Source organism: Protopterus annectens, chromosome 10.part0 (assembly GCF_019279795.1).
Source record: "Protopterus annectens isolate FY-2018-M chromosome 10.part0, PAN1.0, whole genome shotgun sequence".
NCBI classification, from domain to species: domain Eukaryota; kingdom Metazoa; phylum Chordata; order Ceratodontiformes; family Protopteridae; genus Protopterus; species Protopterus annectens.
In genome coordinates, this window is record NC_056744.1 from 181,188,038 (window position 1) to 181,202,668 (window position 14,631).

Genomic DNA, 14,631 nt, shown 5'->3' on the forward strand with positions numbered 1-14,631 from the left:
CATTTATGACATTATGAAACCCTGGATAGTATGGCACAATCATTTTAAAGCATTACTAAAATTTTCATTTTACCTCCTAAGAATCCCCCAAGTCAAAGCCAGATCACAATCAAATGAGAACTTAGGGAAGGCCATGGAAAAGGGCTTCCCATTACTTGGCTGTCTCATCCCAATTATCATAAAACACTGTTAAAACCTGTCACTGTGTATATTATTGTCTTCTTTACCTTTACAATGATCAGAGAAATTTGAATTTAATTTAAAACTTTTATTTCAAATTTTACAGCAAAACCATTGACAGCCATTAGCTAAACAAAACAAAAACAAAACCTCTCAACTTTCAACCATCCCACCCCATATCTTCCATTCTTTACTCTTGAAAGTTACATTAATTACAAGTGCATCTAATAAGCCAATACAACTACAAGAGATGTACTGGGATTTATAGTCAAATAGCATATAGTGAAGCACTAATTAGTGTCTATGTGAAGAGAGATGGGATTCAAATACAATATGTAATGTTTCTGCTAACATCTTGATGAAGTCCTCTGACCCAGAAACACTCTCTAGAGAAATGATTTAGTCATAGTGACATAGTAGAAAGGAAGGCTGAGGAAATCAAACACTACATTACAAGAAGCAGACCAGTAACAGTTTATAGCCTTACCCCCAGATTTACTATCCCTCTGTGCAGGACTAGCTTAGTCCTGCATGGAGGCGGCCTTTTAGGAGCAGGACGGCAGTGCGCTATGCATAGTAATGAGGTGCACTGCCTGAGCTCCTAATCTTTCATGGAGCATGTAAGAGTGCAGGGGGCATGTCTGAGAGCAGAGCTCTCAGAATATACACACCCCCGCAATGAAGAACAGCAGAAAGGGGTAAGAAATTAGCGAGACTGCTCATAGGTGTCCACATATCCCCACCAACATTCCCCCTCATGTACAACAGCAAGTAATTACAAATAAAATGAACAAACCCTGTATTTATTTTTATTTTAAAATCTGATTAAAGCTAACCATAGGTGCAAGTGTGTGCCCATCACTTACAGTTAATGCAGCTTAAATGGCTGAAGAGGATAACAAGGAAGATATATGCAAATGAAGCAGCATAGCAATAGTGTAGTGAGCAGAGCGTTCACTTTACGAGCAGGCATTCTTGGTTAGAGTCCCACTGCAGCACATTCCATTTTCCATGGCAAAGCATGTTATGACTAATATTTATGTTGCATAACCCACTAAATAACATATTTTTTATGAACTGGAGTACTGCAGTAAATGCATATATGAGGTGTCAGTGTCATAATGAATAAAGCACTAGTAAGCAGGTTTAAGCACCAATAAGCAGTAGTAAGCATATTTAAGCACTAGTAAGCAAGCTTAAGCCTATGTGCGCAGAGGTAAGCAATGCCTACACTGGTTAAGCAATTCTGAAACTAACTCTCTGTAAGCAGATGTAACGACAGCTTAGCAATGCTTACCATCACACAAACCCACTTACAAATGCTCAAAAGTGCCTTAATCACTCTGTATCCAACGGCCCTTGTTCTGCCCATCAACAAAATAAACAGCAATGCAGCTCTCAAACCCAGGACCATATACACCATAGTCACAGAAGTTAACCACCAAGCCATCATAGAAATACAAAAGAATGAGGTATCAGCAAACAAGTCTTCACCACAGTAAAACCAAACTGAACCTGTGAAAGGAATCAGTATACAGACGTATGTGCCTTAACCCACTACATAACATAAATATGTGAACCGGAGTACAGCATTAAGGCCAGAAGTCAGGTGTAATTGTAATAGAGTGTTGAAGTCCACAATAAAGCACAAGGACTCCATACAGTGTACATACACATAAATCATGGATACCAGGCATAAATATAAGGTGTAATGAATAATAATTCAATGCCAAAAAGGAATTATAATGCAAAGTCTAATGTAAGCAATGCTAAGCATTGCACAGGCCAGCTTAGGAGGTGTACGCAACATGTAGGCCAACTAACTCAATGTGCCCAGTGTTATAACCCTTTAAACAATGCCAACCCTAGGTAAGCAGGTTTGCCCATACCATAGCTTTTTCAAAACTGGCCAGTCATGGAAAAGTGCGGGACATCGGCCCTACTTAAACCCAAGAGGCGGAAATACATCTCATAACTGGTTGTAGCTTCCCCTTGCAGTGGCAGTAAGGGGCGAAGGTGTCCGCATTTGGGTGCAGCGCTAGTGCATCCAGGAGTCCAAAGTTATGGCAGGACTCCTTGTTAAAGACCATGATCAGAGACTGCTGCAGGGGCATTACCAGGGCTCCCAATATAAGGCGGAGGCCTGGGAATGTCTCAACCATGACCTCACCAGTGCCACTGGAATACCCCAAACTGGTAAGCAGGTCAGGCATCACTATGCTGACCTGAAGTGGCATAAGGGGGACCTCTTGGAGGAGTGGATCCAAGAGTCTAGAGCGGCAGGGGATGTTCCAGTTGTGTGTAAGTATCACCCCACTTTGTGTGTAATAATTGCCAGCTCAGGTATATCATGGATAGGTATGGCTAAATATTCCTGTTATGTCCCCCCAGCTGCAATGGAGGGGACCGCGAACCAGGAGGCCCACGTCAGTCACCTGATGAGGTTGCGACATGAGGCAGGTCAGTAATACTCATGCATTTACTGTCATGGAAAATAAAACTAAAAGTAGTAGTAAATTTATTGCCTGTATAAAACCTGTATTGTTCAAGGCAAGTACTGCATACACTAGAGAATATGTCAGGAAGAGTCTCATATTGTTTGTATGTCAATAAAAGTGTAATAGCCTGACAATGAAGGTCTAACTGCTGGACTGCATGTGTATACTCTGGTATCACATGGTAATCTAGATTAACAATCATGTGATAGTACTGTAGTATTAAGCACTGCTGCGCACACCGTGCACCATAAATTGAATGTGTAGGAATGCCTGTATATGACAGGTGTAATCCCCAGAGGCCATGTAGTACAACTGAGAGACACATATACAGTAAACAGGGAAAATGCAGACAATAAAACCTGAATAGCACATGCAACTGAGATGTGAACTGTTATTTTTTTTAGCACACACAGCCATTGTTCGAATCCTGGCAGTGGTAGTACTCTGCATACAGAATCATACCCCACAACTGTACAGATACGTCCAGAATGTCCAGTAAAGTGGCCCATATATGTTGCATATCAACCTGTCCCCTGGGAAATCAGTGGGATGATCCCAGACATATAGGCAGCAAACAGGAAATACAACTAATTGACACACATCTATAAGAACAAAGCTAGCACACTAGCGACTCCCCGATACCTTATGAGACTAAGAAGACACGTATGTCCCATTTACACCCCAACTTGTCAAGTTGTGATCAAAGTGTGCACAATAACAGAGTGACATGTATGTCCATAATAGTAATGTGGAATTTGGTACTGTGTGTGGAAACATTCAGATAGTGCTAATAAACATTTCTCCCACAGGTCTGTCAGATACTAACACTGTGCCCAGAAATACAAGAATGATACCCAGTACTGGTACTGTTTACATTGGTATTGTATGGCAGTGCGACTAATGCAGTCGCTCTGAATAATGAGGTATCACACATCACTGTCGCCCATGCTTTCCTACAACATATAACTGTCTAGAAAATCTGTATAAGAGTGTTGTAATACAAGGTCAGAATGCAAAAGCACAGGGGATTACTAAGACAGAAATCAGATAGGAGATATACAGCAATATCTATATAGCAGACACAACTATGATGGACAGTGTTTAAGTTGTAGCAGACACAGCCATGGTCTGAATCCTGGGAGTGGATGTAGGCTGCATACAGAATCATACCCCACAACTGTACAGATGAGACCAGAATGTCCAGTATATGGGCCCATATCTACTGCCTGTCCCCCTGCCCCCCTGGTAAGTCTGTGGGATGATCCCAGATGTTTAGCCAGCAAACACAGAATACAAGTGATTGTAAAACAGCTATGAGAACAAACCTGTCACTGTAGCAACCCCCAAAACTGTTAGGAGAGTAGTATTTCATGTATGTCCTATCTACACTCCCATGTTGTCAAGCTGTGACCAGAGTGTGTACAGTAACAGAGTGAGATGTATGTGCATAATACTAATGTGTAATCCGGAAGTTTGTGTGGCAACAGTCAGGTAGTGCTAACAAACAATGCTCCCACAGGTACGTCGGATATGAACACTGTGCTGAGAAATAAAGACCATTATAACCTGTACTGGTACTGTTCAGTCTGGTATTGTAGGGAATTGTGAGTGTTGCAGTTTCTCTGAATAATAAAGTATCACTGATCACTGTCACCCACATTGTGCTACATAATATAACTGTGTAGGAAAGCATGTATATGTGTGTGTCAGGTCACTAAAGGTGGAAGAGGGCAATATTCTAGATATGTCCCTGCACACCAGCATGTAGTCAACACATGGCCAGAGTCTGTGCAGAAAGAGTTGGATAGTTTGGTGCACATCAACCCGGAATCTGGGAGTAGGTGGAGAAACAGTTAGTATTAACAAACATTCCCTCCACAGGTATACCAGGTAAGAGGTGTATACCGCAGTTAAAACCAGTTCGTGTGTAACGATGATGACAGCCATATCACTGTCCAAACTAAGGCTATAGGGTAGTGTAGTAACACTTGTAAGGTACAGATAACAGCACCGACTAGAAAAGTAATGTGGACTACAGGAAGATACTAGTTGTTAATTGACATCTCCCCCCTCCCCCCACCATATCTCCAACAATAATCAACATACCCACCCCAACTGGTATGAAATGACACCTATGTTCTGATAATGTCCAATTGTTTGATAAATATTTTAATGGTTCCAGTGCATGTGATATACTGAATTATTCCAGCATTGGTGGCATGGTGCCATCAATTTACCTACATGCTGTTCTTATTACCCCTGTGGTCCCACATATGCATGTGTTCTGTTTGCTAAGCAACTGCTCCATATCTGGTGTCTGGGTTAATGGGAATATCTGTGCATGATGTTATCCCTAACCCTGGAATGTGTTGACTATTACTACCCACGTATGATGATGACATCTCAACACTATAGCACACTTGGGAAGGCCAGTCCCACCTGTCCCACCTCAGCTGGCCATGGCACCGGGCATCAGCATGTCTGGGGCCCAACCCAGGACCTCCCTGTCCATTGGTCCTGCACCACCTTTGGTTGGCTCGCGCTATCCCTGGGAGCGGGCATGGACAGGCACCTGTTACCAGGTCGGGGTCATGGTGCCTAGAGAGATCAACCAGCAGTTTGGTGATCTGCTACACCACCTCGAGGGCCGCATGTCAAGACTACAGGGTGAGCCTGGCTCTGCAGCTCATCCCCCAGCACAGCCACCTTCGGGACTGTAAAGATGCAGTGGTGATTGCCCATGGGTGGGGACATCAGTCTCACTGTTTCCACTAGGGGGCTCATGGGCTTCCAATTTCACAAAACCCCTCCCCATCAAGGTGTTTACCCCCCACATGTGTCAAATACCACTCCTGTATGCATCTTGTTTGTCTTGTCTGTTAACCTCCCCAACCTACCTCCCCGACTACACCTACTACCCCTCCCCAACATCCCACTCTCATCTGAAAAAAAGGGGGCAATCTGTTCCCACAAACAAATCTCACCCCATACATAGCTGTCCATTTCACACATGTGCCCACTGGATACATGTAGTCTGGTTTAATTGGAATCACAACTTATTATTGTTGTCCTCACCCCCTCCTAGGGGTGTGAGTGTCCAAATCTACCTCCAAATTCAGTGTATATGCACAGCTGTTGCTGTAGAAGAAATGGGCAGCTACTTATTTATTTATTTTATTTATTTATTTGCAGTTGGTTTGCCAGGATAGTCCATTGGGCCAAATGAACCTGTTTTCAATGGAGCCCTGGGGAGAAAAGCTCCAAAACTAAGTAGGTTACAGTAGGTTATTCATAATAGATGTACAAATTATACCATTATACAGAAGTTAAACATACAAGAAAAAACAATTTGCAAATAATACAGCAAAAACTAGAGTGAAAACAGTCTAGTGATGAAATTAATAGGTAATACAGACTAAAGGGAAATTTAGCACAAAAGTACTGAGAAATAACATATTTGGAAGCATTTCACGACAATACTGAGAAATAATAACATATTAGGAAGCAATGCACAAAAGTACTGAGAAGTAATAATGTATTAGGAAGCAATACTTAGGAAGTGTGGCCTAGTGTATTCTTTCCAATTATTGCAGGAATAATAATATGTATGAGTTAGGGTGAATAATAAGGAAAGTTGCAGGAGGAAACAGAGGAAGAAGGAAGAGGGAGTTTGCAAGTGTTAGTTATGTGGGGTGGGACAAGAGCATTCCCACTGGGATACTAGATGTGAGTGAAGAGATCTTTTAAATATAAAATGGTTGGGGGTGGTGCGAATGGAAGGTGGTAGGGAGTTCCAAAGGCATGCAAGGCCATAAGACAGAAGATTTTTGCCTGGGGGACGAGTTGGTTTATATACTTCTAATAGATTTTGATTGTTGGACCTTAATACTCTATCAGGAAGGTGCATTTTAAAGGCTGATGAAAGGGAGGGACTGAGGGAGGGGTTGAAAATGAGCTTATGTGCAAGATTTAGTTGAGTATATGCAAGATAACTGGGTAGCTCTAAGCCATTTTAGTTTTTGGACAGAGGAACAGTGGTGGGTGGAGGACTTGTGGTCGGTAGCGAACTTGGCAATTTTGTTGTAGCAAGACGAAAGTTGTGTTTTTAGAGAGGTCTGTAGATTAGTTAGGAGTGGAGCTCCATAGAGAAGGGAGGGGATAAGAAATGAGGTAGAGGGTGATTTTGGTAGCAGGTGTAAGGTAATGATTTTGTCTGTAAAGCATACCTAGTTTTTGATGGGTTTTTTGATATTTAACTGTAGGTGGGAGTTGAATGGACCTATGGACCTTCCCTACACCATTCCTGCACATCCCTGTCTCCCTTTTTTTGCCACTTTCCTATCAACCCCTTTTTCTTTTCTTTTAAAGAAATTAGCATGGGGGTAAGCGGGAGTAAGCACTTTTAAGCAGCAGTAAGCGGGTGTAAGCCTGTTTGAGTGGAGGTAAGCAATGCCTACAGTGGTTAAGCAACTTAGAAGCTAAATCAGTGTAAAAACTTGCAACCCGAAGTTAGCAATGCTTACTTCCGTGCAAATCCATGCAAACCCACTTACAACTGCTCAAAAGTGCCTTAATCACTCTGTATCCTATGGCCCTTCTTCTGCCCAGCAACAAAATAAACAGTCTCTGTAAGGATCAAGCTCAGGACCCTGCACAGCATAGACAAAGTGATTTACTACTAAGCCATGTCAGATATACTTAACCCTGATGTATTCACAAACATATCATCCAGCTCAGTCAGTCAACAGTACCGAGAATGTATTCCAACATTTAGATGTATGTGTGTGTGTAAATATATTAATATCTAAACAGATACAACAACACTATATATGTATATATATATATATATATATATATATATATATATATATATATATATATATATAAATATATATGAACATATATACATGCAATGTCTACATCTATAAATATATATGTCTATATCTATATGTCTAAATATATACAGCAAGTGACATATATGTAAGCAGATATATATATATATATATATATATATATATATATATATATATATGTATATACGGACATAGTTATATTTATGTAAGCAGATATATATATCTATATAGGTATATATGGACATACATCTGTAGATAATGGGAAAATAACTAAAACATGTATGTCCACATGCACTGTTAATGGGGTTGAGAGGCCCCAAACAAAATAAGCCTTGTACGAATAGGTATACCCCCCACAGCCAAACACGCCCACCCTGCAATACACGACCAAGTGTTGCAAATCCCATAAACAGGAACTGACATGACAATAGTACAAGATGTTAACAGTACTACATCCCACTTGTATGATGTCAGGCTGGTATTGGTAACATATCATGCAGTACAGTCTGGCTCCCATAAGAAATGTACAATGTGGAAGCTATCAACATCCCCAGGATACATATACACAGACACATATATGCAGATGCATATATATATATATATATATATATATATATATATATATAGATATATATAAATATATATATATGTGTGACTACACATACACACGCAGAGATGTGTACAGTAAGATACATGTGTAGAAGGTGCACACAATATGGAACAGCCACTTTGCCTACAGTTAACACCTTAACAACTGGACACTGTATGAGCCACCCATAGACATGACAGTCATTGCCTGCAACATATACCCACAGAGAGGTCATAGGATATAACACCGCACACTGGTTTTCATAAATGGAAAACCTTTATTTGAGTACTATTACAGTTTTATATGCCATGCCATATAGCTGTTCAGACACTGGCATCCATATAAACAGAGTAATGCAACTGTGAAACAGTTATACTAATACAGTAGTCTGAAAAGGTTCACAAATGTTGCTATGCAGGGCAAGCCCTTCAAATAGTACAACAGTAAAGACAGAGGGGTCACAGGATACCAAACAATCAACAGTAAGTAATGCAGGTGTATAGTTCAGCAGCCTCTAGCTACACTCTGTACACAATCACTAGGTGGTAAAGACTTCAGTTGACACAATGGGATGTACCTATTACTAACAAGGCATAACTGACACCATCATAAGCACACCGATAAACAGAACAGTTTGTATGGCAGGAGGCAGTAGGACTGCATTAACCCAATTTATGTACCAAAGTTAAATATAGGTGAATTGTATGGTACTGTACATCCAGATACCTTAAGGCAACTCACCCCTGATACCTCCACATTTTGTAACAGCCTAGGTTATTTATGGTGCACCCCCCCCCGACTCAATAATACAGGGCCATATACCACTGTTACATACACTGGCCTCTGGAGTGCATAAGGGCACACATGTATTCTGTAGGTGAAGCCCACACATATATGGCCCCAGCCCCACCGTATGTGTGGGGGATACAACAGCAGTGGACTGATGTCAGGAATGGCAGCATGATATACTCACAGCCCACTACAGAACAACCCCTGACAGCATGCCATATGTGCAAAGCTTGGTATGTAGGTGGAAGACAGAGGCTGGAACACAGGCCCATATGTGGAAAACTGTTGCCATACACTAAGCAAGTCACTGGTGTTACAGGATAGTCTGCAACATACCCTTAGTCAGGGATTTGAGGTTATAAACATAAATGGATGTAGACATGTAGTGATAGCATTCAACACACACACACTGACAGTGAAATATCTGACATAGGACCTGTGTGGTGGACAGACAAAACATGATAGGCACACCTCTGGCCATCAAGACGATAGGAGCTATGCAGACAGACTGCATTCCAAGGTAAACTAGCATGTACACACAAACCCTGTAACACCAGTACTTTACAAAGCATAACACAACTCTACTCACACTCTGTCTGCAGTTCTGGAACCTCCTACAAATATGTAGCTGGCCTGAGTGTGCAGGTTCTCCTGTAAGAGGTATTCCTACCTGCTGTCTGTAACACTGATGCCCACACACAGGAAGGATGTCCATCACACAGGAAATGTAAAGGGACCATGCCCACATGATGTATGGATTTATAATAGGTGGTTGCCATGACAGTGGTAATTGGAAGTAGTACACAGCAAGCTTCATGCAGTTAGCAAGTGGAGGACACTGATTGGTGCAGAGGCCATCACCTGATCATGTGCATCACCTACTAAAGCCATGCTGCAATCTATTCAAAGCAGCTCATTCCATTACTAGAGAGAGCGAGAGAGAGAGAGAGAGAGAGAGAGAGAGAGAGAGAGAGTGAAAGAAAGAAACAAATCTTCAAAAAAAAGCCTAAGGCGAAGGCATTTATTCAGCATTCATTCATCAAGACATCATTCCCACCAACAGGTATGTTAAGTGTATATACATGTAGTATCTGGTCCATAATAATGGGATAGATGATGTGGAATTATTTATATGTGCCATCAGGTGTTATTGTGATGATGTTCAACTGAACAACTGCTATGGACAATAATGTCTGTCCCTGTGGGTAGTGGGCCATAGCCATCAACTGTGCAGGTCAGCACTGACTGACAAGATATAAGCCATCATAGTGTGTGTTGTATAATGGGAAGCATGTATATTATGTGACCAATAGCTGGTGGTGGAAGTAATGCCATTATGATGGACACACGGGACCCATGGCCCACCACTGGCAGGATACTCAGTTTAATCTGTAATGTAGCATGCCGGAATGCCATAGGTTTTTAATAGGGTTACCTGTAATAGGGTCCTACATATACCCCCCTAATGTCAGGCTGTGTCCATATGTGACACCTGTCTGTGTTGTAGCAAGGCAGAACAGTGCAGCTGTGCAGGAAGGTGTGAGATTGTGGAGCTGATGGTTGCATGTACTCCACATATAGGTATGCATATGTGTACATATGTCACACATATAATATATAAAGATATATATGTATATCAGCATGTATGTCCACAAATATACAGATACCCATGTGTAGACACACACACACACACACACACACACACACACACACAGACATATATATATATATATATATATATATATATATATATATATATATATATATATGCACATATATACATCACATATATCTACACATATATAGATATATACCTATATGCACATGTCTACATATATACAAACACACACAAACATATATGTATGTAAAGAGATATCCCTTATATTACTACCAGAGTGATGGGTGCTATGTGTGAGGCACCAGCACACATAGCAATACACACAGATATCCACAGCTGGCAGTGTGTTCAACATGGATGGGTATGTCACATATTAGTCCCTTGTTGGGACCACATTGCCCCTGTCTGTGAAGTATGCAATGGGAATATGGGGAAGTATGGCAGGTACACATGTGGAGGTGGGCAGGGTTGGTAGATATGGAGGACAGTCTACATGGGGTGGTATGTGACACGTGGTGGTAAACACCCTGGATGGTGTGTGTGGTCTGTGATGTGGATGCCCCATGGGCCCCGATATGGGCACAATGGGAACAAGCCTCCCACCCACTGCTACTCACAACAGTAGTCCACGTCCTGAAGGTGCCAGGTCTGGAGACTGAGCAGGAGGAGCATGTTGGCCCTCTGAATGTGTACTGGGTGCCTCAGACTGATATAGCACATCCCACATGTGTCTGTGGAGCCCGGTATGGAACATACCTTAGACCTGACCTCAGGGGACAGGAACATGTCTGTCTGTGCCCGGGAGGGGGCAACATCCCCTGGGTTGGTTCCACCTGATGGTATTGCTGGACCAGTACATGAGGAGGCCCCAGGTTGGGACACACATGTGATGTGGCCAGGTATCATGGGCAGATGGGTTTGGAGAGGTGGTTCTGCTGGCCAATAGAACATATACATGTTATTTTGTCACTGTTATAGAACATATGTTGGTAGTAATAGCCTACACAATCCAGTACATGTCAAACAGCATGCATAGATATCCCCAATAACACAGAATGTCAGATGTGCAGCAATCCCAAAGCAGCCCTACCACTAGCATATATGGAACCATAGTGGCCCTGACAATGGCATACAGGTGAATAGTCTGTAACAGGCCAGCAATGATGGTGTCCACACAGGGGACATGGCTACAATCACATAGCAGAAAGTGTGGTACAATACAATATTTGTCTCACTGGTAGGTAAGCTATAGCCATACCTAATGAGTTGTGTGTACAATTTGTTGAAGCTGATATGGTGGGGGGTGACAGAGATGTTTATTATGAACTGTGGTAACCTTGCTGTATGAGTTGCTCAGACCTGTTTCCATCTATATGTCTTTCAGTCAAGATGTCACATGCACGGTTGCCCACCTATTCACAAGCAGAGAATGATGTGGTGATATCACATTTGATACAGCACTACCTAGTGCTGTTTGGCAGGGCTGCACATGAGCAGCAGCAGCAGACTGCCCTGTGGAATGACCTAGCCCACAGGGTCAATGATGTCGGACCGCACAACCACACTTATGAGCAGGTCCGGCATCATTGTACTGACCTGCTTTGCAATGCCCATTGGCATGCTGCTGTAGTCTGGGGGATCACCTCACCATCTATCCCCCCTGACAAGTGTGGAGGAGCTCCTGGTCAGCCTCATGGCACCTGCCTGTCCAGCCAGCTGTCAACCTCTGGACACCTTCGTGGAGGTGGGTGTCACCCACACACCTGTCAAGGAGCGTGCAGGTAAGGACACAGGGCACACCAGTAGACCACTGTTATGTATACATCCACATTGGTTCAGGTAGATCATGCATATCTGACATGTCATAAATATAATGTGTTGCTGCATTGTAATGATAAACAGATGTCCAGATGTGGTAGTATCATGGGAATGTACCATTGATGTATTGTACACTGCACCCACCCTGTAGCACTGCCACAGGTGTGGCCACTGACATTGCATCTCCCACCCTCTTATGTAGGTCCTTCCGGGATACCACCAAGGCAGCAGCCTGTAGCTGATGAGTATTTTTTTTGTAGATGCTTGCCAACACACCCGGCATGTAATGGCGATTGTATATTCCATGCACACATCTAACACCCCTGCCCTGAATGCATGCTGTACATGTGCATGTATTGTTGCTGTGAAATGCACGGTCTCACAGGGGTGACCATGATGGGGTATTGGAAGGGTATGTCAGACACCTGAATGATAACTAACATCCTGTCATTGTGGAATGTGTCCACAGGGAGTAACATGCTGGTGGTAGACCTGGCCTGCAGTAGGGATATGTTCAGAACAACACCCATATACAGTGCAACACCAGTGTATATACCTGTAGGACAATGGCAACTGCTGCAGAGATACACTATGGCATAATGAATTACAGTAGTCCACATTATCAGCTGGGTCTAGGCTGCAACATGTGGTGTTCAGTGTATGGGACACTGCAAAGTGACAAACATGTGTAGGGCTTACTTCTCATGCATCTGCATAAAGGCTGAAGGAGGGGGGTTCAGCATGACACACTGCAGCAGGGATCCTAAGGATGATAGGGATGGCTCTATCTGCACATAGTCAGGTTCAGGACCTGTGGCAGCCATAACCCTACCTACACAGCAATAGTGATGGCAGTGTGTGAACACCATGGGATGTGCACATGAACAGACCTTGCAATCATGCAGAATATGGGGACACATGTAGAGTAGACTGACCATACACTGGCAAATTCAGATGGCCCATGCTGGTATATCCCTGCCAGGAGTAGTGATTGCTGTAGTACACACACCAAGAGGTGTAATAAACCATCATGATAAGGGTGTGCACACATTGGCCCACATGGTGTGTATGCATTGCGGTCAGCAGCCGCACAACTAACACAATCTGTAGACACTGCATGTGAAAGTACAGGACATATGTCACATATTGGGCTCATGTACTGCTAAGATATGCAATGATGTGGTCCCATAACAGATCAAGGATATATGTGTCAAATCAATAAAGGTGTGTACCATTTCCTGTGTAATCACAGGACAGCAAATAGTATAATATGGTGTGTAGCATGGAACAGGCATCCACAGCATGGTATGCTCTGATGGTTATCAGTGTAAGAGAATTGGAGTGGTCATACATGGTCTGTTGATGTTGACAGCTAAAAATCAGGCATTCACCAATGACAACTGTCCACCTATCATCCCAGGAATGTTTTGCTGAAAAACATAGGGGCTGTGAGAAGTAAAACTGACATAATTGGCACAGTACTACACATTACCCAGTGGGTTGAACACCTGTGAGTTGTGGTGCACAGTACATGGCAGGGTGCAGAAAAGGTGCACAGGAATACTGTGTACATGGGTGCAGTGGTATCCAGGGGAAGTGGCATCACCTAGTGACACAGCACATGCATCACACACATGTATGCTGTTGCTAGCATGGGTTGGCTATAGCTGAACTGCATGCTGTTCTGTACCATATGGTCTGCATGTTGACAGATGGGTAACAGGAGGACTGTGTGTACTATCATTGTGCAACCTCACCTGTATGCATGTGTGTGTGTGTGTGTGTGTGTGTGTGTGTGTGTGTGTGTGTGTGTGTGTGTGTGTGTGTGTGTGTGTGTGTGTGTGTGTGTGTGTGTGTGTGTGTGTGTGTGTGTGTGTGTGTGTGTGTGTGTGTGTGTGTGTGTGTGTGTGTGTGTGTGCATCCTGGTGGTTAGTTAGTTTGTCTGCAGGGTCAGTCTGGTGAAGTGGAGGGAAGTAGATGCATGTAGGATGATTGTGTGCATGTGTGTGTTTGTGTGAGTGGCCATGTATGCACATGTGTGATTGTGGGGTGTTCATATGGCTGTACCTCCCTTTGGGACCATGCAGTACATGAACATGGACTGCCACATTACACACCAGGAATACCTGTCCTGTGTAATCACAGGACAGCAAATAGTATAATATGGTCTGTAGCATGGAACAGGCATCCAGAGCAAAGGTAGACACCAGGTACACCCTTAATATCACAGTCATCAGAGACGTCACCTACAACCCACGTATGCAGCACTACAGATGCATTGGGGAA